The 25892-nt window shown below is 41.0% G+C and overlaps 1 protein-coding gene and 1 pseudogene across 4 annotated transcripts in view; one reads left to right on the forward strand and one right to left on the reverse strand.

The window, feature by feature from the left end:
* Positions 1–25892, reverse strand: part of LHFPL3 (LHFPL tetraspan subfamily member 3) — a 529678-nt gene that overhangs the window by 412794 nt on the left and 90992 nt on the right. The window lies entirely within an intron of this gene.
* LOC308247190 (small ribosomal subunit protein uS8-like) lies at positions 23077–23465 on the forward strand (annotated as a pseudogene). The gene has a single exon. The product of its transcript is annotated as a small ribosomal subunit protein uS8-like (transcript).

Consider the following 25892-nt stretch of genomic DNA (forward strand, 5'->3'; position numbering starts at 1 on the left):
TTTAGTACTAGCATTATAATGCTATAAAATGAATGTTTGCGTTCCCCCAAAATGTTGAAATTCTAACCCCTTAGGAGATGGGGCCTTCGGGAGGTGACTAGGTTCTGCCCTCATGAATGGAATTAGTGCCCTTATAAAAGAAACACCAGAGAGACCCTCACCATCTGCCATGTAAGACACAATGAGAAAATGACAGCTATGAACCAGGAAGTTGGCCTGGGATCTGTCCATGCCTAGATCTTGGACTTCCCAGTCTCCAGAATTGTGAGAAATAAATTTCTGTTATTTATATGCCATCCAGTCTATGGTATTTTGTTATAGTAGCCTGAATGGACTAGGATATACACACCATTGTCTGAAACATGGTAACACAGACTACTTATTTCTCCTGTTTCCAATGTTGATATTTCCCACTCTCTTGGGAAAGAGCAAAGATGTATTGTCTAAAAACACATTTATGTGATGACTTCTGCAGTTCAATTCAAACTCATTTCAATTCCCTTTCATTCAAATGTATCCTAGCCTCTAAAAGGTCTCCCAAAACCATGGTTTTAGAAGAGTGAAATCAGAAACATACCCATAGTTCCAATAATATTGAGGTTTTTGTTTGCTTTTAGCACACTCTCAATAACAATAGTTTAAGAGATGTAAATTTTCAGATATGTAAATTTTCTCTGGGTAAAGGTGTGATTGATGTAATTTTTTGTAAATCTGTTTAAGCAATAAAGATGGAGTCTTTTTTTTTTTTTTTTTTGGTTAACATTTCCATGGAAAATCATATGCAAAAAGGAAAACACCATGTTCAAATTTTAGATCCATTATTAATCCTGGAATAAAAAGACAAGTAAATAAGCCTCTAGCTACATATTTCCTCTTCAATATCAGTCACTAATGATACACTTCTGCCAGTTTTCAGGACTAGAGCTTAGGGGATGTATGATGCAGTTAGGAATAAGATGGGTAGAGCTAGTTTTAAAAGTACTTGGATCCCTATATATTCTTGCCTTCTACATCCTCCATAGCAAAACATTAAAATAAGTATTCTTTGGATGGTCAATGGTGGCAGTTTATATCATGAATTTTGATCTCAGACCAATATTTCTGCCCACTTCATCTTTGAAGAAGACTCAGAATAAAACTTAATGTCCAAGGCTAAAATTTCACTTAGGGTTTAAAGATGTTATTTCAGATAAAATTTACAGAGTACATTAACATACTAGAATGTAGACACCTGAACAGATAACGAGTGGTATTTAAAAGGGGTGTTGAACACTTTTCATTAGGAACTGATCAGAAAACAGGGACCATTCTAGATATTTAAAAAAAAAAATTTTAATAGATGAGTTGGTTACAGAGGTGTTGGAAGCACTTACGAAGCAAATGTGGACAAGGTAAAATTACTCCAAGATTAGTAACTATAGGAACCACTGCTGCCCGGGGCAGGAGGAGCCGAAGCTCTCTCAGAGCCGTGGTCTGTGCTGCCAGGTTCTGGCTGTTCCAGCCTGGCTGTGGGCACAGGAGCCCAGGAGTCTGCTGCTGAGAGCTTTGCTGCCCGGATCCCTCCTGCCCCCATCCCACACCGTGGCTAACACCAACAATGCTGTTGTTACCTCCAGTGCACTGTTGTAAATCCTCCAGAAACCAGACAGCTGCCATCACCATACCTCCTAATCCCTGAACAGTGCCTTTCATGAGCAGAACCTAATGGAAAGCCCACAGACATCGGGATGTGAGAAATGTAAATGAGAGTGCTGGGACCTAGCCAGCACAGGATGGCTGAGAGCAAACAGGCCAATAATAGCACACAAATTTAAAAAAGTAGAAGAGATGTCCTTTAAAAATGAGTTGAGGATAAAGCTGAAAATAATCTTAAAGATAAAAGAAGAAGCCACTGTATAATTATTACCATCTTTGGCAATATCTCCTAACTTAGTTTTTACATATTGGGATTTTTTTAAATAATACATTTTTATTGATTTCAGAGAGGAAGGGAGAGGGAGAGAAAGATAGAAACATTAATGATGAGAGAATCATTGGTTGGCTGCCTCCTGCATGCCCCACACTGGGGATCGAGCCTACACTCCAGGCATGTGCCCTGATGAGGAATTAAACTGTGACCTCCTGGTTCATAGATTGATGCTCAACCACTGAGCCATGCCAGCCAGGCCATATTGGGATTTTTTTAAACTACAGATTGAACACACTTTTGTTGTGTATCTATTCTTTCAATTTCAAATCTTTTTATTTATAAAGATGTGTTTCATTAGTTCTCATCTATGCATTCCACCCCCCCCCCCCACCGTCCACCCTTCAATCTTATAGGTAAACTTCAAGTTCTTCTTAGAGCTACTTATTAGCTCTCTCTCAAGTCAGCTACTTAGTCATAATTTTTGAGTTTACAAAACTTAAAGCATTACATTGTATAAATATAACTTTGTAAGTTAAATGTATGTGCAAATTTAGATTTTTTTTATTCAGAGAGTACATAAAATTGCAAAAGATTCTTTCCCCTCCCAAAAGATACTCTTTACTTATATATGCAGAACTATAATAGTCAACTTACTGAAAATTAACTCTATAGTCACAGTAACAAACACAGGTAACAAGAGTATTCCTGGCACTTAGTTGCTCCATACTGTTTTGGACAACAGAAAAATAGAAGTCATAATCAACTAACTAAATTCCCATTGTGAACACTTAAACTATAAAATAATTACCAATGAATAATTGCATGCAATGACATATGAAAATAAAGATTGCTTTGACTTTTCCAGTATTTTTTCTTACAAATAATCTAAATATTTATACAATCTTATAAGGAATACTAGAGGCCTGGTGCATGAAAATTCATGCACTGTGCGGGGGCGGTGTGTGTCCCCTCAGCCCGGCCTGCCCCCTCTCACAGTCTGGAAGCCCTCAGGGGCAGGAGGCGACCCAGCAATCAGGGGAAGGCGACGCCCCCATCACACCTCTGCTGCTGCCACTGCCGGCAGTGCAAGCCTCGGCCGGCCCTGGTTACCTGAGCCTCAGGCGGCCCTGGGCAGCTGGGCAGCTGCCATCTGAGGCTTGCCTGAGCCTCAGGCCCACCCTGGGCAGCTGGGCAGCTGCCATCCGAGGCTTGCCTGAGCCTCAGGCCCACCCTGGGCAGCTGGGCAGCTGCCATCCGAGGCTTGCCTGAGCCTCGGGTGTTGGCTGGGCAGCCAATATCTAAGACTTGCCTGCACCTCAGGCCGCCCCTTGGCGGCTGAGAGGACTGGGGGACTCCGGAGGCAGGTGCGCTGAGTGGCTGGACCTGCCTGGGGGCGGGCCCAGCCATGCCACGTGCCTGCCGCCCCGGCAGGGCTGAGGGGCCTGGGCGCCACCATCTTGTGGCTGTGGGCACCGCCATCTTTGAGGGCATGGCGATCAATTAGCATATTCCCTCCTTATTGGCTGTGGGTGCCACCATCTTTGTGAGGGCATGACAGTCAATTAGCATATTCCCTCTTTATTAGATAGGATATTGTCATTGTCTTGAACTGCTAATTCTTAGCAGTTTGAGAGAAATAAGTGCTAAATATACAGAATTCAAAGTCTAAGTCCCTCTTTTTTTATGACTCAAGTTTTAGATTGTTTTTTAAAGTGCTTGCCATACATTGTCCAAATTCTAAGGTAAAAATTTTTTCAATTAATTGTGAATCAACTGATTTGCACATTATAGACCCGAGATAAGTATTTTGCAACTCAATTAATTTGCCTCATCACCAATAACTCATTAGAAGCAAAATACTAATTAATGTACATTTTTAAAGCACAAGATCCATTTTTGGTGAACAGAGCTGCCAGAAGTCAATGTTGATGCTGGTGATAAAGTAAAAACATGCATTCCACACCTAGTTTGTGCACCAAAATTAAATGAAACTACAAAGGAAAAATACTGAGGAGGCTCTGAGGTAAAAAATAACAGAGGCACAATAAGGAGGCCAGCTAATGGATCACAGCTAATAAAACAAGAAGGAAGAAACAGGTTTCATACTCCTCTCCTTTGCATTCAGCATTCATAGACTACAGACTAGACCAGTGGTCGGCAAACTCATTAGTCAACAGAGCCAAATATCAACAGTACAACGATTGAAATTTCTTTTGAGAGACAAATTTTTTAAACTTAATCTTCTTCTAACGCCACTTCTTCAAAATAGACTTGCCCAGGCCGTGGTATTTTGTGGAAGAGCCACACTCAAGGGGCCAAAGAGCTGCATGTGGCTCGCGAGCCGCAGTTTGCCGATCACTGAACTAGACCATGAAACCAAAGGATACAGTTTCCAAGTAATTTATACATTTTTAGATGGGTCCTATAGGAATTAAACAGTTTGGCAATTATGGCCCTCATGTCTTTTAGTGAAAGCAAAGGAGAGGCACTTCTGGGTTAGAGAGGCAATGTGGTAGGAAAGGAAACAAAAATTAATCGAGCTCATTCTATGTGAAGGTCTTGGGTCAGGTATTTTGTATACATGGCCTCGCTGGGTTATCCCAATAACCTTGGATAGAGTTGTTATCCCCATTTTATAGGTAAGGACACTGACCCTCACAGAGGTTAAATTACTTATCTACAGGGGTGCTAATAAATAACAGAGCTACGGTTAGAACCCAGGCCTACATGTGGACTCTTGCTCTTTCTTATGGTATGGATACTAACTCTAGATACCCTTGACAGCTACACTTTGTGGCAGGTGAGGATGCAGTGAGTCAAGCAGGAACTAGCAGAATCCCAGTTCTGAGTGCCCAACGACAATAATTCTTGTTTTTCACAGGTGAAGACCAATCTTACAACATATTTTGATTGCCTGCTTTATTTACCACAACCTGACCTTGGTGGAGGGTTTCAGGGAGACAAACAATGGGTCTGCCTGGGGACTGTCTGATGCTCCTCCACCTCCCCCACGTTGCTTTCACTCTGACCATTTGTACATGCATGACATAAAACATGGGTCACTTTTATCAAAACAATAAAGGTATTTTAAACAGAATATATACTCTACAGCCCATTTTTGAATATATATATAGGCATAGGGGGAAAAAAGGACATTTTAACCAAAATGTTCAGTTATCATCTGTGTGTACTAAGATGATTACCAATTTTTACTTTCTTCATACTTTTTCTGTATTGTTTGTTTTTGTACATATTACTTTTAAAATCAGAAAAATCTATTTCACTAGAAACAAACAGAATAAAACAAAACTCTTCATCACCAGCATCAAGGCATGCCTCCTTCCCTAATATCCTAGTACTTTATAAATAGATATGCTCAATCAACTTATAATTGGTTGGCTTGCCTCACTGATTCCAATTCCTTCACTTGTCTTAACTTTGAATAAGGCAGCCAAGTTCATTTTCCAGCCTTGCCAGCTTATTGCCAGGAAAACATTTTAAAATCTGTAATTTTACAGGTTTTACAATTTTTAAAACCTGTAATCTGCATGAGTACTGTCCTCTCTTCTCCGACACTCTCTATGAAAAAAACTAATTAGCCACTATATGCATATGATATCCAGAAAAGAAAAACCTAGATCTACAGTTCCGATTCTATTTTTGATTCTCTCTGGTCCTAGTTCCACTGAATTTTTAGAAGGAGCTATGGGCACCTTGCTCAGGGCTCTGGTCCACCTATGAGTCTCCCACCTCTGAGGACCTTCCTACATGGAAAGGTAAGGGGAAGAAATAAAGGTGGGTTTATAAGAGCCTGTCCATTCATTTCCACTCTGCTTTGTCTCTTTAGTGAAGGCTTTTCAGAGAGATAGTGATAAAGAGCTCACTGCAGAATGAGGAAAGGGTATACACAAGGAAGTCATGAGGGCAAACACAGAGCACAGACCACCACCCTATTTCTTTTTGTTCCTATCTAGAAGGGTAACTTCATTTCTTGTAACTACTTCTTAAAAGGCACCATTTAATATTCAGGAGTCACAAAAGGGTCTTTTATTGCTAAACATGGCACTTTTGATGCAAGCTCTATAAGTGAAACAATTGTTTTCCTTTTTTTTTTTTTTTTTTTCTGTGCCTCTCCCTATTCTCTAGATTTTTGCTGATCAGTTTGGGAGGTTCTTTGTCCTGAGAGTCCTCAGGAAAACTCAGAAGACAATATGTTTTGAGGGGGAAAGAAAAAAAAAAATCACAGAAAACCAACTGCCATATCATATCATTCATAAGGTTTTCATTTGGTTCTTCTCCTTGAATATTTCCACTCAAATGAGAGACGAAAATGTAAAAACAAAGCCAGAAAGTATGAGCTAAGGGAAGCAGCCTGAAGTGTGAAGGAACTGTCCTTCTCTTGTGCCACCAACCAGGAGACTCCAGGCACAGACACTCCTGATTATCGAACAAATGGTCATCTAAGATAGAAAATGTTACTAACATTTCACCATTTTTAGGGAACACAGCCTATAGTCCTTCTAGCTGGAGAGAGAAGGCAGAGAGTGAGGTTATTGTCAGCGCAAGGGATGATGGGAAAGCACCATGGAAAAAAGCCCTTTGTCCTCAAACTCAGTTCTGCTGTGATTAAATCACATAGATCAGCAAGGTGGACTGAAGAAATTTTCTCAAGAATAGAAATGAATTAAGGCAAATGCTCACACTGAGGCCTGAAAAGACACATTGAGATATGAAGCACTGTTCATTCATATGTGAGGAGCAACCGAGATTTTATTCTTTGCCCTGTTTTCCTAGAGGTATTGACTACAGCAAGGCCTGATGTGGTTTGTGGGACTCCATTTCAAAGTCCTCATGTGCATGATTCCATTCTAAATTCCTATGCCCTGCAGAAATTTGTTAAATATATTTAAGCTGTCACACCTATGCTCAATATAAGCATCATGCTATCAGGGGAAGAAGCATGAAACGGTATGACATTTTTCACCAAGGCCCAGCACCGCAGTGTTTTTGTCTCTCGGGGGAGGCGTGTTATTACAGTGGGTAGAAACTCTTTCTACATCCTAATGCATTGCTCTGCTAGAAATCTTTGCATGAAGCATCACCACAAAAAAAAAAAAAAAAAAAAAAAAAAAAAAAAAAAAAAAAAAAAGAGAGCAAAGATTCCTTACCGCTGTCTCCATGGAATTCTCTTTGACTTCTAAGTCTGTTTCTAAGCTCTTGTCCCTCAGGAGAAAATACCCCAAAGCTCACAATGTAATTTTATCCTGAAGGAAAGAAATCCTTTTCAAAAATAAGTATAGACATCATCTTAATTTTAATCAGAAAGGCATCTTGGTTTTTGAAACTAACTCTGTATTAAAGCTGAGATTCACTGTGCACACCTGGTTTCAGACAGCAGCAACAGACACTTCAGCATATCTTCTTAAATGGGTTTTATAATTCTGCCATTAAATTATTCCAGACTTAAATGATCAAGTAAAACTTTTGAAAAGGTCTAAACATTATGTGCATTGCCATAATGGAAATCATTTCTTTCCATTCTTTAAAGGCAATCAAGCCATTTTCTTTTCTATCAAACCAATTCATATTAATAGCCTGGGTACTGTGTCAGTATCTCTTAACACTGAGATACTATTCATAATAGAAATGGCTATAAAAATAATCGCCATGTGACTTTTACATTGAAATAGAGCACTGTACAGTTTTCATACAGTACAGTAATGCTTTTCAAAAAGAGGTTCCAAAATAATCATAAAGGGTAATAGGGAATTAGCTGAATGCTGTGGATTGACAAGACTATCAACAAAATAACACACATTTTTTTCATATAAATAGCTAAATCACTATTTACTTGATGAACTGCAATGTAATGGTCTGAAGGAACCATTTTGCTGTATTGGCTAAATAATGCATGTTTACCAAAACTGGGTAATTATAGAGTCATCATATAAAGTACCGTCGGTGCCTGCCAAGGAAGGAGATGAACCTGCTACAGGGTGAGACCTTGAAAGTTGGCTATAATTATTTCTAATTCTGGCACTGCAGACAGAAATGAATAAACTATAGGCTGAAAAAAAAAAACCAGAAGGAAAAGAGTTTCTTTTTTTCACTACTCAATACTCCTCAGAAGACAAAAAAAAAAAAAAAAAAAAAAATCTGCTAATTATATCTATGATTCTAATAAATTATTTTACTGAACTCAAGGATATCATATTCATTTGCAATATTTGTACCATATTAATTATAATAAAAGTTACCCACATGACTTGAGGAGGAAAATACAATATCATAATAAATCTGTTTAGTTGAAAATGAGATTTTTTTCATTAAAATGTGATAGAGAGCATAAAGGTAAATGATATCTCAATTTATACAGCAGAAGATGGATGTGCTACAAAGTGGTAGAGAAAGCAAATAAAAATACAAAAGAAAAAGAAGAAATTGCCAATATTTGACCACTTCTCACCTACAAAAAGAGTAATTTCACAGAGTCCAACATAATATCGTACGTATCCGGAACACCTACTTTCAGATAAGTGGATATTTGCATTTATTTAAATTGACTGATAGAAAAATGTAAGGTAACATTTAAAGATTTTTTTCAAAAATAATTTTTTAGAATAGTTTATTGATTTTTAGAGAGAGCACAACATGGATTGGCTGCCTCCTGCTCACCCCCTACCAGGGATTGAGCCTGCAACCTGCGCATGTGCCGTTGACCAGGAACCTAACTGGCAACCTCCTGGTGCATGGATGACACCCAACCAACTGAGCCACTCTGGCCAGGGCTTTCAAATGTTTTATATTCGATTACTATTGACATACAATATTATATTAGTTTCAGGTATGCAACATAGTAGTTAGACATTTATACAACTTATGATCACCCTGATAACTCTAATATCCATCTGACACTACACATAATTATTACAATACTAGTGGCCTGGTGCACGAAATTCATGCACATTAAAAGGGGGTTAATTAGAGGAAATAATTTAATATTGCTATTTGCCCTTTCTCTATAATAGAAGTGTCAGTGATGAAAGAAAATTAGTAAAATGTATATGAAAACCTTCCTCCTGTCAGAGTCTGGGGCACACCACGGGACCCAGAGTCAAGTCCCCGCCCATCCACATGTGCCTCAAAATCACGTGAGACCCAGACCCAGCCGGAGCCCCCCCTTATTGGGATAGATCCAGACCTGGCTAGTCCCACCCTTGTCAAGCCCTGCCGGGCAGGGAACGTAGCCTCAGGTGTCCTGGCCCAGCACCTTGAGGTCCCCAGTCAAGCCCTGCCAGGTGTGGGACATGGCCTGAGATACCCCGTCAAGCCCCGCCAGGTGTGGGACATGGCCTAAGATCCCCTGTCAAGCCCCTCTGGGTGGGGGGGCGTGGCCTGAGGTCCCCTGTCAAGCCCTGCCAGGTTGGGGGCGCAAACTGAGGTCCCCCGGCCTGGTGCTGGGGCGGGGGAAGCAGCCTGAGGTCCCCTAGCTCAGCACCAGGACGGGAAGCGCACCTTGAGGTCCCCCGTCAAGCCCCACCAGGTGGGGGGTGCAACCTGAGGTCCCCTGGTCTGGCGCTGGGGCAGGGGGTGCATCCTCAGGTCCCCTGGCTCGGTGCTGGGGCAGGGGGGTGCGGCTTGAGGTCCCCCAGCCTGGTGCCAGGGTGGGAGGCACGTCCTGAAGTCCCCTGTCAAGCCCCACCTGGTGGGGGGTGTGGCCTGAGGTCCTCGGGTCTGGCGCTGGGGCCGGGGGAGCATCCTGAGGTCCCCTAGCTCAGCACCAGGACGGGAAGCACACCTTGAGGTCCCCCATCAAGCCCCTCTGGGTGAGGGGCGTGATCTGAGGTCCCCCAGCCTGGTGCTGGGGCAGGGGGAGCAGCCTGAGGTCCCCTAGCCCAGAACTACCGTGTTTCCCCGAAAATAAAACATCCTCCGAAAATAAGACCTACTTACAGGTTTCCTTCTGAGTGAAATATAAGGCATCCCCCGAAAATAAGGCCCCAGGCTCTGTCTCAGAATGAAAATTAATTTACCGTAAACTGGTTGCTAGGGCCGCCCCGACTGGCGTCTAGCAACCAGTGACGTTACGCGAAGTCCTGTGTCACTGCTGTGTGGAGGCGGAGAGGAGGTCGGAGTGAGTGGTGAGCGCGGGGCGGGAGAGAGGAGACTTTCGCAGATGCGTGTAGAAGAACAGGAGGATTAGAGCGGACGGGACGCGGCAAAGGTGGTGAGTGCTGGTCTGTCTCTGGTGACGCTACCTGATGCTCGCAGCCGCCTTCATGTTGACTGAAGGTTCTCAGTCAGTGGCAGACCCTGCTCCAGCCCAGATCCAGGCCTCAGTAAGCCCAGTGACAGTCCCCAGGCAGGCCCCAGGGGGTAAATGTCTGATAAAGGGGTAGGGGGGATGTCTGTTGAAGGTGTTCTGTGGCACGGGGTGGGGGGAGGGGGATCACTTAAAATGACACAGGAGGATCAGAGGGGGCAATCAAAATGACACAGGAGGATCAGAGGGGACAATCAAAATGACACAGGAGGATCAAAAGGGGTTACTAAAATGGTAATCCCCCCTCTGATTCTCCTGTGCCATTTTGATTCCCCCACTTTGATCCCCCCTGTGTTATTTTGAGTGATCCCCCTCCCCCCACCTTGATACCCCAATTCCTTTTTTTTTACCCCTAGAAATGAGCGCAAAAAGAAAAAGCTACTCCGTGGAGTACAAGAAAGGAATCGTGGAAGACTCTTGGGGCCAAAATCTTACTGCTTTCTGCAAAGAGAAGATGTTGAGTATCCGATTGGTCCGAAAATGGCGAGCAGAGTATGGTACCTCATTGAACAAGTGGACAAGGGAAATGCTAAAAAGCACAAGTGTGGATCAGGTCGGCAACCATTATTTTCCGAGCTGGAAGACCTGATCTGTGAATGGGTTGTTGACAGGAGAGCAAAGGCTTTGGTTGTGAATAGGGCTCAGATTCAAGAATTTGCCCTTGCAATGGCACCACAGTTTGACATAGCCCCCGAAGACTTCAAAGCATCACAACACTGGCTGGATAATTCCCTTCAGCGAAGTGAACTGTCTTTAAGAAGATCTACAACATGGTTTAGGTTGGAAGATACTCAAGTTATTAAGTGAGCACTTGCATTCAAGTCCTTTATTGATGATGCTGACTTCTCTAAATACAATCTTTCCAACATGATTGCTATGGATGAAACTGCAGTGTTTATGGGCCAATCATCTCAAACAACAATTGAACAGCGGGGTGCCTCCTTAGCGTACATTCCCTCCACTGCTTACGAAAGTGCACGTGTTTCCTGTATTTTGGCAATTCGTCTGGATGGCACTAAAATCCCACCTTTAATCATTTCTAAGGTCAAGAAGGAAAAGATTGAACGTGTTTTGGGCGTTTTTATTCCTGAAACTGAAAAAGCCTGGGCCACACAAGCAGTTATAAGGAAGTGGGTCGATTTAATGCTGCCGCTTGTTATGCGAGGGAGCCAAAGAGGTCTGCTAGTCTGGGATGCAGCCAGCACTCACTGCGCTAAAGACATGAAGACATTTCTTCACGAAAGAAAAATAGATCAGATAATGATTCCCGCAGGAATGACGGCCTATCTCCAGACTCTTGATATTGCAATAAACAAGCCATTCAAAGACAATTTGTGCATGGAAATTAATGACTACATTGAAAATAGAATGGAGAGAAATCAGCGTGGAAATTTTGTGAAACCTAAACTGCAAGAAGTTGTGACTTGGGTGAAAAATTCATGGGAGAAAATCACTGACAGTTGCATTGCAAATGCACTGCAAGCAGGCTACCTTGACAAGAAGTACTCATTTAAAGACAGTGCTATTGCTAAACATGAGAGATTTGGTCCACTGATTCTGAAAGAAATGGAGTCACAAGAAATTCACCAGGAAATTCAGGAATTGGATTGTTATGATGATGTTCCAGAAGATGATGACATGATTGTCATTGAATAAATGAGTAAATTCTTGATACTGTAGGATTCACAGTTTGTCTGGTTTGTATTGACAACTACCGTACTACCGTACTGTATACAGGTAATAAATTTCCTTTATTTTCATTTAACAATAAATGTGTACCGTATTCTTCTTCATGGAAAAATAAGACATCCCCTGAAAATAAGACCTACCATGTCTTTGGGGGCAAAAATTAATATAAGACACTGTCTTATTTTCGGGGAAACACGGTAGGACCGGAAGTGCACCTTGAGGTCTCCTGTCAAGCCCCACGGGGGTGGGGGAGGGCGTAGCCTCAGGTCCCTGCTGATTGCTTGTTAAGGTTCCTTATGGGAACTTGACCTCAGCTGTGGGTACAGCCATCTTTGTGATGGAGTGATGGTTAATTAGCATATTCCCTCTTTATTAGATAGGATTATTGACTATACTCCCTATGCTATACTTTACATCCCCACAACTATTTTGTAACTACCAATTTGTACTTCTTAATTCCTTCACATTTAGTACCTATCCCCCTTAAACCTCTTCCCATAGACTACATATAAAAGTGAAATCATATGGCATTTATCTTTCTCTGTCTGATTTATTTCACTTAGCATAATAGCCTTTATGTCTACCCCCATTGTTGCAGATGGCAAGATTTCATTTTTTTTTTTTTGAGGCTGGATCATATTTCATTGTATATATGCACCACTTTTTTTTTTATCCATTCCTCTATGGATGGACACTCAGATTGTTTCCATATCCTGGCTACTGTAAATAATGTTGAAATGAACATATGGGTGCATATGTCTTTTTTGAATTAGTGTTTTGGGTTTCTTTGGATGAATAACCAGAAGTAGAATTGCTGGCTCCTTTTTTGTCTCTTGTTATAGCAATTGTTCTAGTCTATTTTGTCTGGTATAAGTATTGCTACCCCAATTTTTTTCCTTTCATTTCTTTTTCCATGAAATATCTATTTCTATTCCTTTACTTTAAAGACTGTGTGTGTCTTTCAGCCTGAAGTGAGTCCCTTGTAGACGCATATATAAGGGTCTTGTTTTTTTTGTTTGTTTGTTTTTTTCAAAATATATTTTATTGATTTTTTACAGAGAGGAAGGAAGAGGGACAGAGAGCTAGAAACATCGATGAGAGAGAAACATCGATCAGCTGCCTCCTGCACACCTCCCACTGGGGATGTGCCCGCAACCAAGTTACGTGCCCCTGACCGGAATCGAACCCGGGACCCCTCAGTCCGCAGGCTGACGCTCCATCCACTGAGCCAAACCGGTTTTGGCGGGTCTTGTTTTCTTATCCATTCAGTCATCCTATGTCTTTTGATTAGAGTATTTAACCTATTTACATTTAAAGTAATTGTTGGTAGATATGTAGTTATTGCTATTTTATTATTCATATTTTTAATCTTTTCTTATTATTGTTCTTAAAGAAGTCCCTTTAACATTTCTTGTAATAATGGTTTGGTGGTGATTAACTCCTTTAGCATTTTCTTGTCTGGGAAGCTCTTTATCTGTCCTTCAATTCTAAATATTAGCTTGCTGGATAGAGTAATCTTGGTTGTAGATCCTTGTTTTTCATCACTTTGAATATTTCTTGCCAATACCTTCTTTTTTTAAAAAAAATTTTTTTATTTTTTTCAGAGAGAAAGGGAGAGGAAGAGAGAGATTGAAACATCAATGATGAGAATCATTGATCAGCTGCCTCCTGCACACCCCATACTGGGGATCAAGCCTGCAACCCAGGCATGTGCCCTTGAGCGGAGTTGAACCGAGGACCCTTCAGTCTCCAGGCTGACACTCTATCTACTGAACCAAACTGGGTAGGGCTTGCCAATACCTTCTGACCTGCAAAGTTTTTGTTGATAAATCAGCCAACAGTCTTATGGGAACTCCCTGGTAGGTAACTAACTGCTTTTCTCTTGCTGCTTTTAATATTCTCTCTTTGTCTTTAACCTGTGGCACTTTAATTATGATGTGTCTTGATGTGTCTTTGGGTTCATCTTGTTTTAGACTCTCTGCAGTTCCTGAGCTTGTATATCTATTTTCTTCATGAGGTTAGGGAAGTTTTCCATCATTATTTCTTCAAATAGATTTTCATCATTTGCTCTCTCTCTTCTCCTTCTGATCCCTCTATGATGCAAATGTTGGTTCATTTGATGTTGACCCAGAGGTCCCTTAAACTATCTTCATTTTTTTTGGATTATTTTTTCTGTTTGGATTGGGTTGTTCTGTTATCTTATCTTCCAAAACATTGATTCAAACCCTCTACTGTATTTTTCATTTCAGTTATTATATTCTTTACTAGAGGACCAGTGCATGAAAATTCATGCACTCAGGGGGTGTCCCTCAGCCCGGCCTGCCCCCTCTCGCAGTCCGGGACCCCTCGGGGGATGTCCACCTGCCGGCTTAGGCCTGCTCCCCCAGGGGATCAGGCCTAAGCTGGCAGTTAGATATCCCTCTGGCAGCCCGGGAGCCCTCGGGAGATGTCCGACTAATGGCGGGGAGCTGGCCTAAGCTGTTAGTCGGACATCCTTAGTGCTGCTGCGCTGGCCAGCCATGAGCTGGCTTCTGGCTGAGTGGTGCTCCCCCTGTGGAAGCGCACTGACCACCAGGGGGCAGCTCCTACGTTGAGTATCTGCCCCCTGGTGGTCAGTGCACATCATAGCAACCAGTCGTTCCTGGTCATTCCGCTGTTAGGGTCAATTTGCATTTTCCCCTTTTATTATATAGGATTTTTCACTGGTTCTTTTTTTATGATTTCTATCTCTATTTTTATTTTCCTGTCTTTTTTGAAGTTCCCACTAAGACCATTAAGCATGCTTATAGCCAGTGTTTTGAACTCCACAGCTGGTAGATTGCTTGTCTCCAGTTTTAGTTCTTCTTTTTGAGTTTTGTTCAATTGTTTCATTTTGAGATATGTTTCTTTGTCTTCTTATTTTGGCTGCTTCCCTGCTTTTGTTTCTATGAATTAGATAGAGCTGCTGCATCTCAGAGTCTTGGTAGAGTGGCCTATGTAGTAGGTGGTACCCAATGGCTCAGTCTCCTGGTCACCTGAGCCAGGTGCTCCAGGTGTGTTCTTCCTATTGTGGTTAAGCCTTGATTGCTGTTGACACTTCAAAGGGAGGGACTGCCCCACTGGCTGATTGGTTGTGAGGATTGGCAGTAATGTATAGGGGATGACCCTACAGAACAGGATTCATTTTAGCAGGTACTCTGGTGTGGTCTGAAGGTGGCCACTGGTGTGTTGGTTCTGGGGCATCCTAGGAGAAATACTGGTGGTGCAGGCCAAGGTCAGCTATTGTCTGTGCCCTGCCTGGGGCCACTTGGTATAAGCTACAAAGTGATCTGCAGAGAGTTGCCACTTGTGTTGGGCTTTTAGGTACCTGGGAGAGGTTAAGCTGGGAAATGATGCCAGCTGCTGCTAGTGCCAGATTTGGGGATGCTTAGCAAGAGGTATGGGGCATACCAAGGCCAGATGCTGCTTGCTTTGGGTTTATGAATCTTTGGGAGATTTTAAGAAAATCCACAGCATGAGCCAAAACAGGCCATTTACATGAAAAAGCCATTGCACATGGCCTGGGTGGACCCCCTCAATTTGGGTTGAGCAAGATCTCAAGCAATCACAAGAGCTTGCTAGGTTGATGGAGACTCAGATATGGTGCCAGAGGGCTCAACAAAGGAACAATGGCTTCTGCCAGCAATGACTTCTGTCTAGAAGAAACTTATCCCTCCATCCTTTACCCTGAAGCCAGACAATTCATTTCCTCCCCATATGTTCCTGGTACCTTTTGGCCAGTTGCCCCAGCATTGGAGCTCAGAACCAGTGAGTTTGTCAGTGAGTAAGTCCATGTGCAGGCACTTTAAAAGGAACACCTGTGACTCCAGCAGCTCTCCATCTCACCCAGCCACAATCTCCACTGGTTTTCACAGCCAGCAGTTAATGGGGACTTCCCTTCCCAGCACTGGGACCCTGGGTTTGGAGCCTGGTATGAGTCTGGGACTTTTCACTCCTCATGGAGGATCTCTGCAGCTGAGATATCCCTCCTAATTCTTATGTGGTTGTGGGATCAGTCCATTCCACATCTCTACCCTTCCTACTGTTATAGAAGACCGGAAAAAAACCAAGCCATGCTTAGAGAAAGGGAGTTACATTTTATTAAGGGCAGGGCCAGAGAAAAATGTGCCTTTCAAATTCTGGGCCCCCTCACATGGAGGAAACCTTTTCTATTTATACTTTTCCTAGCTCTTTTGTCTCCCAAATTTGAAATGAGACTTCCGGGCCTTCTGGGAAAGAAGGCCTATGTGCTGGGAAGGGGCCATGAGACCATATCTCAAGGCCTGACCTGGTGTCAGCACTGACAACTCTGTCTGGGGCATAGTCCAAGGCCTCTCTGGAATGGGAGTAGTCTTATTTTCCTTATTATTTAAGCAAGCAAGCGTTTACAGAAGCCAAAATAGCAGGGTTAAAATTTCAAACAGCAGTTTTTATATAAGATGGATGCTTCACTACCAGTCTCAACATGGTTTCTTCTTTATATTCTTACTTATAAGACTTCTATTCAGCTAGATTTTAAGTGGTTCTCAATGATGGTTGTTTTGTAATTTCATTGCAGTTTTAATGTGGTCCTGGGAGGAAGGGAGCACAGCATTTACCAACTCTTGACTGGAAGCAAAATTAATATTTTAAAAGCATTTTTATAAAAATAAATGTTTCAGAGAAAATAGAATATGCCTAAGATATGAATCTTGAAATTTCTATTTAGAGAATACAGAAGTCAAAAAGGTAAGAGGAGTACCATCCTAGGGTTCCCAGAATAAGGGGTAGTCACTGGTGTTAAACACTACTGAGCGCTAAAGGAAACAATAATAAAAGAATGTCATTGTACCTTGGGATGTAATGCAGTGTGGAGATCATAGTTAATAATACTGTATTAAATATTTGAAGTTTGTTAAGAGAGCAGATCTCAAAAGTCCTCATCACAAGAATAAAGAAAAAAATCATAATGCTATGCAGTGATGAATGTTTTATTGTAGCTATCATTTTTCATTATATACATGTAACAAGCCATTATGCAGTATGCCTGAAACTATTATAATGTTATGTATCAAATACATCTCAATTTGAAAAGAAAAGAAAATACAATGGGTTGGAAGATTTAGAGAACAATGGTGGCCTTGCTTTATAAAGAACCTCACTGACTTTTTGCCTTGTAAGACCAATTAGATGAAAATTTTCTTGAAGTTAAGAAACTTGTAATTCTGTAAATCACTAAGGTAGTTCAATAGTTTTCATTCATAACTGTTTTGATTGACCAATTAGCGAAAGTATTGTCTTTGTAAGTTCAGTATTGAGAAAATGAATCTTAAAGATCACTGGAGAGGAAAATTTATATACTTTATTTTGCTCAGATTACCATAAGGTATCAGAGTTTATAGAGAAAGACCCAGCTTCTTCCTAGTGTCTACCCCAACAGTACGAGAAGTCCCCACACTGCAGTTTCAGACCAAAGCTCATGCAATTTGGTATTCAATCACTAAAAAAATCGTTGTAGAAAAAGGATAAAATGTATGAGAAGGTTGCAATCAAGACCCAAATGCAAAATAACAACTACAGATTTCAATACTGTCCCTAATGTGACAGTTTTTCTGTGTTTCTATAAACTAAAAATCTCCTAAGGTTAAGAATTTACTTATCTATTAGTAGGAGTTAATCAGAGCAAGCATGTTATTTTGAATTGATAGTCTAGAAAAATATGATAAAGTCTGAAAAATTTTTTCATACTCTAATGGTGCTTAGACCTGGATGTAATATGATTGCCAAATAAAACTGTGATCTACAAACAGTTCTGTCGAAGAATCTTTCTACTCACAGGTTGTATAGATAAAGAAAGAACTCAATCAGCTCTGCATGATCTGGTGATCACATCTTCAGCGATTATGTTTTTATCTTTGTTTTTCCACCAGGACCCTTCCTCCTTGCATTACAGGAGTAAAGGGCCAAATGATCAGAGAGCAGAAACCACAACCGCAACTGATTTCCCTTAAGTCAATTTCTACTGAAAATTACTTCTTAAGTCCAAAGAATTTTTTTTTCATTTTTGCAGTAATTCCCAGGCCGCTTGAGGAAAAATTCATAGAAACTGACCTACAAGGCATGTTATCAAATAAATATCCAGCTTTGTCCAATTACCCTGTGTCCCCCTGCGCAGGCACTGACTAATAAACCTTCCTGGTGATAAGAACAATGTCTTATAACAACTGACTTTCATTAGCACCTCCTGTAGAAGATGAACTATCCTGCTTTATGGAGCAGGGTCAAGAGGCTCAGATTAAATCAAAGGGCAGATAAATGGTCTTCGTTCTCTTCTTGCTTTGCTGCTATTAACCTGCAGGAGAGATATTAAGAGGGGTGAGAGTGAAAAAATTGGTGTAGTTGTACAATGTGCAAAACCCCCTTTTAAAAGACTTATAAAATAAAGAAATTAACTGTTTCTAAATTTTATATCTTCAACTTTGCCTGGATATAAATTTGATTGTTAAAAATGTAAAAGTATCTATATAAAAGAGGAAATACTAGGCTAGAAGTCTGGCCATTTTACCACTTCCTTAAAATAAATACAGTAACCAGACAAGGAGAATTAACTCTAGGTGCCATTTCTCAAGCCTGTGCAAATGTTAAGAGATGAAATAATAAAAGTTTATTGAAAATTTACTGTGTGCCAGGCCCTATGTTAAGTGGATTATTTCATTTACTCTTCACCGCAACCCTATAAGATAGATACTCTTTTTTTAAAAATATATTTTATTGATTTTTTACAGAGAGGAAGGGAGAGGGATAGAGAGTTAGAAACATCGATGAGAGAGAAACATCGATCAGCTGCCTCCTGCACACCCCCCACTGGGGATGTGCCCGCAACCAAGGTACATGCCCTTGCTGGAATTGAACCCGGGACCTTTCAGTCAGCAGGCTGATGCTCTATCCACTGAGCCAAACCAGTCAGGGGTAGATACTCTTAATATTCCCATTTAACGAAGAGGAAACCAAAGATTAGGAAGATTAAATAGCTTTCCCAAGGACACACCTAATAAGGAGGGAAGCTGGAGTTGGACTCAAGAACTCTGATTCCTAAACCAATGCTCTTATCCATTGTGTCATACCATGTTCCTATCCATGAAGCTTGGGGAATTGATGTTTGAATTCTATAAAACTCCAACCTGTGTTTTAATAACGTAAGTGTTATTAAGTGTTGCTGAGAACAAATACATACACAAGACCACCATATCTTGGCCAGATGACCAATATGGCATTAAAAACAAAAACAACTATCACCAATAAACAAACCAAAAGCTGCCTAAGCAGCAGAAAACTTCAGATCAACCATAGCGTACATTCAAATTAACAAATATTAGAAAGGTTCCCACATCTATGACATTCTTTAAAAAATTACCAAGCTACCTAAACCAGGTTTCTCACAATTACATCCTGCCAGTCCATATTTATGATTTAATAAACACGATGATTGCAACTTAGAAATCATGGTTAAAAATTATTTTAAAAGAACAATGCTAGGTTGACAGAAGGTATTCTATAACCAACCCAGAACAGGTACGCAGATAAAATTAAAATTAAAATTAAAAATGCCTTTAAACATAATCCAAATATAACAAATTTCTACATACTGAGGAGTGGCTTCTCCCACATGCAAAAAGTAGTTGTCAAACTAACACACAGTTCAAGGGATTTCAGAGGATTCACAACCTAGCACTCGCTTTAACTAACACACATATTATTGTCCTTGACAACACACACACAAAAACAATGCTACTATTTGCTTTCCACAGGGATGTGCACCCGGCCAGAGTCACCATGCTTGGATTTCCTTAATGAATGAAGTCACTCTGCAGGCACGTTACAGCAGCTCTGCTGGTGAGAAAAGTCCCCTGGCTGGTATCTGTCTCTCCACTATACAGAACACACCTGAGAAGAGAAACTCACCAAAGAAATCAAGGTTCAGAGTGAGTGTTTAACTGCATGAGAAATGATAGTTTTTCTACCCTCTGTGAAATGTCCAAAGATTGTGTTAATTTGCAAACAACCCATATTATGTGGTGATAATACTGCATTAATCTACATTTCAGTTCAGTAAGTCCATCCAGATGCTAGATTGTGATAAATCATCTTTTTATCACTATAATTTCTCTGGTACTCCCTGTATACTCCTCTATTACTCTTTCAGTTCCCAAAAGAAATGCACTCATTCTTCTTCCTCTGATCACTGCAGAATAACTCTGTGATCACTTTCATGAACAATCTGCAGAATATTGTTAGGACAGCCTTAGTTGGAAACAGAGGTAGGGTTCCAGACCCCTCACTTAGACCATGTACCAGGGTCAAGAGTCAGAGCTGCTCTGGGATTAAGGAATTTTATAGTTGTACTAGTGGCCCAGTGCACGAAATTCATGCATGGAGGGGGGGTTCCCTCAGCCCAACCTGCACCCTCTCCAATCAGACATCCCTCTCACAATCTGGAACCGCTGGCTCCTAACCGCTCACCTGCCTGCCTGACTGATGGCCCCTAACTGCCTCTGCCTGCCTGCATGATTGCCCCAACCCCTCTACCTGCCTGCCCAATCGCCCCTAACCTCTCTGCCTGCCTGCCTGATCGCCCCTAACTGCCTCTGCCTGCCTGCCTGATCGCCCCTAACTGCCTCTGCCTGCCTGCCTGATTGCCCCTAACTGCCCTCCCCTGCCGGCCTGATTTCACCCCAACTGCCCTCCTCTGCCAGCCAATTTGGTTCTGATTGGTTGGTTTCTATGCCAGTCAGCATCAAAAGCTCCACCTCCTAGGCAGCCATTGGCTCCTCACACTTCACCCAGATTTGGTTCTGATTGGTTGGTTTCTATGCCAGTCAGCGTCTCTGGGCCTATCAATGGGGCCTGATCAGAAAGGCGGGCCTGATCAGCAGCCCCCTGGCGGCCTAGAGAGAAATGGAGGCATGGCTGCTGGCCAGACTGGAAGAGAAAGAGAGAGGCAAGTGCTGATCAAAAGCTGCCACAGAGGCAACAAATCAGTCCCTGCTTCTCTCTTCAGGCCTCTCTGTGGCCCTGATTCACAGCCCCATCAGCAGTCAGTACTGGGGCACCGCGCCTGCAGCAGAAGCAGTCAGCGCTGGGTTGCATTGCAGGACTGCAGGACTGACTTCCGGTTGGTTGTACCTCGGTCGTTACCAGTTGTTATGACCCAGGGTTTTTATATATTAGGATGTCCTTGTTGGTTAAAGAGAAACACCTAGGGCCAACCTCCATTTCTTTTGTCTTGTATGCTTCTGAATTTTCTCTTGGATGACATGGTAGGTATTTTTAAATTCTAGGCATTTATGAGCCATTTGCCTGATGTATGAGTGGTAAACCTGGTGGGTAGAGGAGGTCATGCCAATGTATTTAATGGTGCTTATATGCTTCAGTGCTGATGGGTAGTGTCAACATAATCAGAGCTCGTAGGAGAAAAACAGACCCGGGAGGCCAAACATACCTGCATTGAAAATAATGGTCATGGACTCTTCCTGACTCCTTTGACAATTCATTTACCCTCATCTGTGCTGTCCAGTGTGGATGTGATCCTGGTATGTTGGGTAGTTTTGGATGGAGTTAGTATTCTGTTCATTTTTGGGATGGGGTTAGGGCTGTGTCTTACCTGTTTTCCATCCCCTTCAGTGGATACACAGGACCACAAATTCGCCCACGTTTCTGCCAGCCACATTGATCTTTGACTTCTCAAGTTACCTAACCACATTCTGAAAATGGGGTCCTGACATGGCTACCAATTTTCAGGTATAAACTATTGGTACTCTCCAAGATAACCCAACTCAGTGAAGGGATTCAGAGTTCAATCACCAATCACTAGATCACCTATGACAATCACTCCAAAGGACAACTCCAAATATTGCAAACATAAAGAATCAGGCTTAAAAATAAAAAGCAGTTATGGTAGGAGTGCAGTGAGGTCCAAAGGTAACGAAGCCCTATTCTTGACATGCTTGTGTAGTTACCTCTGGCAGCCCCAGTGATATACTTGAAAAAATAATCAGCACCACAACTCAGCAGTTTGCCAAGGAGACACTTTAAAAAGGTACAATATGTTGCCAGAGAGAGCAAGCTTTAATAAACACACAATTAAATAATCTAACTAAACATTGCCTGGTCAGATGGCACCTTGCCTACAGAACCATCTGGCTGAAGAAAGACTCAGAAATTCAATAAAAAATGGGGTGGGGGGGAGGGAATACTCAGAGAATCATCAACCTAAAAACCCAGATTCTATGCAGAAAGCCACAAATCTAGGTTCCTAGATATAAATTGCTTCATAAAAAGATGATTCACAAAACCTGTTCTCCTTCTAGATATTGTTACTATTTCCTTCAATCTCCATAAATTTCTTATTCAGTTCAATTCAACAACAACAAAAAAACACTATTATTTTTATCTTTTAAAAAGCAAGAATCCCTATATCAAAGCTTCACGTGAATATATATATATAAGTATATATGAGAGAGAGAAAGAGAGAGAGAGAGAGAGAGGCAGGCTGGCATGGAGAAGAATTACAATAAGCTAAAATTTCCTTAGAAGAATTGAAACAGATAAGGGGTTAATATCTAACATATATAAGGAACCCCTACAACTCTACAGCAAAAATGCAAATAACCCGACTTGAATAGATATTTATGCAAAGATGGTGTGCAGATGGCCACAATAAAATATTCTTATACCTCTTGGAATAGCTATTATCAAAAAAAAATCAAAAAGATAACAAGTTTTGATGAGGATGCAGAGAAACGGGGGAACCTATACACTGTTGGTAAGAATGATGTAAAATGGTGCAGCCACTATAGAAAATAGTACAGAGGTTCCTCAAGAAAATAAAAATAGAACTACCATATGATCTAGCAATCCTACTTCTGGGTATATATCCAAAAGAACTGAAATTGGAATATTAAAAAGAGATATCTGCACTCCCACGTTCAGTGCAGCATTATTCACATTAGCCAAGATATGGGAGCAACCTGAATGTCCACTGACAAATGAATGGATAAAGAAAATGGGATATATACAGGTAAGACATAGCCCTAACCCTATCCCATAATATTCAGCCTTCATAAAAGGAAATTCTGGCTCTTTCCACCATCCTTCCATAATGATGTGCATGAATGTCCTGGCTGATGTTCTCAAGAAGATCAACAATGCCAAACAGAGAGGCAAGTGCCAGGTTCTTGTTAGGCTGTGCTCCAAAGTCATTGTCCATTTTCTGTGACAATGAAGGATGGTTACATTGGCAAATTTGAAATCATTAATGATCAAAGAGCTGGGAAAATTGTTTTGATCCTCATGGGCAGGTTAAACAAGTACGGAGTGATCAGCCTCAGATTTGATATGCTACTCAAAGATCTAGAAAAATGGAAGAACAACCTACTTCCATCCTGTCAATTTGGTTTCATTACACTGACAACCTCCGCAGGCATCATGGACCATGAAGAAGCAAAACAAAAACACACAGGAGAGAAAATCCTGGGATTCTTTTTCTAGGGATACAATATGCACATGCAAATAAAATGCCTCAGTGGCCAAAAAGGAAATCCTGCCATATGTGACAACATTGATTAAACTGGAGGACATTAGGCCAAGTCAAATAAGCCAGTCACAGAAGTACAAATGTTGCATGATTCCACTTATATGAAGTATCTAAAATAGTCAAATTCATAGAATCAAAGAGTGGAATATGGTGGTTGCCAGGGGTTGAGGGGAGGAAAAATTATAGGGGTACTGTTTAATGGGTATAAAGTTTCAGTTATGCAAGATGAATAACTTCTACAGGTACGTTGTACAACACAGTATAACACAATACAGTAACAATACTCAATGTTAAAAATTTTAAACATTAAGCACTTAAAAATTTTAAGATCTCATGTTAACTATTTTGATCACACCCTCAAAAAAAGAGGCACAAGAAAACTTTTGGAGGTGATGAATATGTCTTATTACCTTGATTATGGTGATGGTTTTTATAGATGTACTAGTGGCCAGGTGCATGAAATTCGTGCATGAGCCGGGGCGGGGGTGTGTCCCTCAGTGAGGCCTGCACCCTCTCCAATCTGGGACCCCTCAGGGATGTCCGACTGCCATTTAGGCCCGATCGCACAGGACATCCCTCTCTCAATCCAGGACTGCTGGCTCCTAACCACTCACCTGCCTGCCAGCCTGCTTGCCCCCAACGTCCCCCCCCCTGCTGGCCTTCTCGCCCCCAACTGCCCCCCCTTGCCAGCCTGATCGCCCCCAACTGTCCCCCCCCCGCCGGCCTGCTCACCCCCAACTGGCCCCCACTGCCAGCCTGTTCTCCCCCAACTGGACGCCCCTGCTGGCCTGATCACCCCCAACTGCTCTCCCTTCCTGGCCTGATTGCCCGCCCCTAATCACCTCTGCCTTGGCCCGGCCACCATGGCTTTGTCCAGAAGGACATCCGGAAGGTCTCCCGGAAGGTCTCCTGGTCTAATTAGCATATTACCCTTTTATTATTATATATACATATGTCTAAACTCATCAAATTGTATACATTAAATATATACAGTTTTTGTATATCAATTATACCTCAATAAAGCTGCTTAAAACAAAAGAAAGGAAAATAATTGAAATAAACCATTCATATGACTTAAGTCACCAGTCAGATATTAGTGTATGTAAATATCTTCCTACAAGTAGATACTCAACCTTCCTTAGAATTGATGATTAATCTGTGTAATCATATAATTTCTTAGAAATGGAATCCCATAGTTTATAGAATCCCACTTCAACCAACCAGAAGTTCTCTGTTGTGGTGATCTCTCCTGACTTCTGTACAAAGCTTTCTAATTCAGTCCACAGGCAATCAAGTTTATGTGGTTAAAAAGGATTACCTTCTCTTTCTTGTTCCTTCTCCTCCAGCCATTTTTGTGCTAATTAGTAATACTTTGAAAGAAGCTAGGTCAGAGAAAAAAACAAGCCAATGAATTGTTCTCTTTCATTTGATGAGTAGTATGCTACATGGCAGATATTTTGGAAAAAGAATATAATCAAAATTAATCTGTTGCTTCAAAGGTGTCATATTTAACAATGAGAGCACCAAGATTTAAAAGATAAACATATGGAAATGTTTAAACATGTGAGATTTTAAGAATAAACATGGAAATGTTTTCATTTTTTTCTGCATAAGAATTGTGTTACCTCTAAAAAAAATCTCAAATCATTTTAAAACTGTTTAAAAATCTTTGAAACAAAGAATTTTAGTAGGAACCACTTGATAAAAATGCAACATCATCCAATTAGTTTGCAAGAACAACTTAATGACATGAGGAGAGATAGAAATGCACTAGCTGAATTTCAATAAAAACCTTTGCATAATTAATGAGTGAATTAAAAAAAAAAAAACACCTGAGCATCCTGATTTAGAAAGTGCAGTCAATGATACCCTTCCTCATATGATAGACATATTGTTGTGAGGTATATAGTTCAGCCATCAGATCAATTAAATGCATGAATTTAAAAATGAATGACACCTTCAAATTGCTTTATCACAAAATAAGAAACCAAGAGTTTTTTTTAAATAAATAAGCATATTTAATCACATTGCTGGTGGCAAAGAAAGGACTGATGGTGGCAAAAAAAGGACTGATGGTGGTATACTATCAGAAAGGTTAGAAATACCTACTGGTTAGGAGTACCAATTGGGTTTGAGTACTGAATGAGTCTTGGGATAGATATTTAATCTCTCTGATTATCAATTTCCTTCTCTGAAAATTTTGAATATTAAAAATACATGCCACATAAGATTATTGTAAAGGTTAAATAAGATTAAAATGAATAGTCATTTAAATAACTTTATATAATAAAGAATATCCTATCTAATAAAAAGGTAATATGCAAATTGACCGTCACTCCAACACAAGATGGCCGCTCCCATGTGGACACAAGATGGCCACC

This window comes from Plecotus auritus (assembly GCF_963455305.1).
Source record: "Plecotus auritus genome assembly, chromosome: 4".
NCBI lineage: Eukaryota > Metazoa > Chordata > Mammalia > Chiroptera > Vespertilionidae > Plecotus > Plecotus auritus.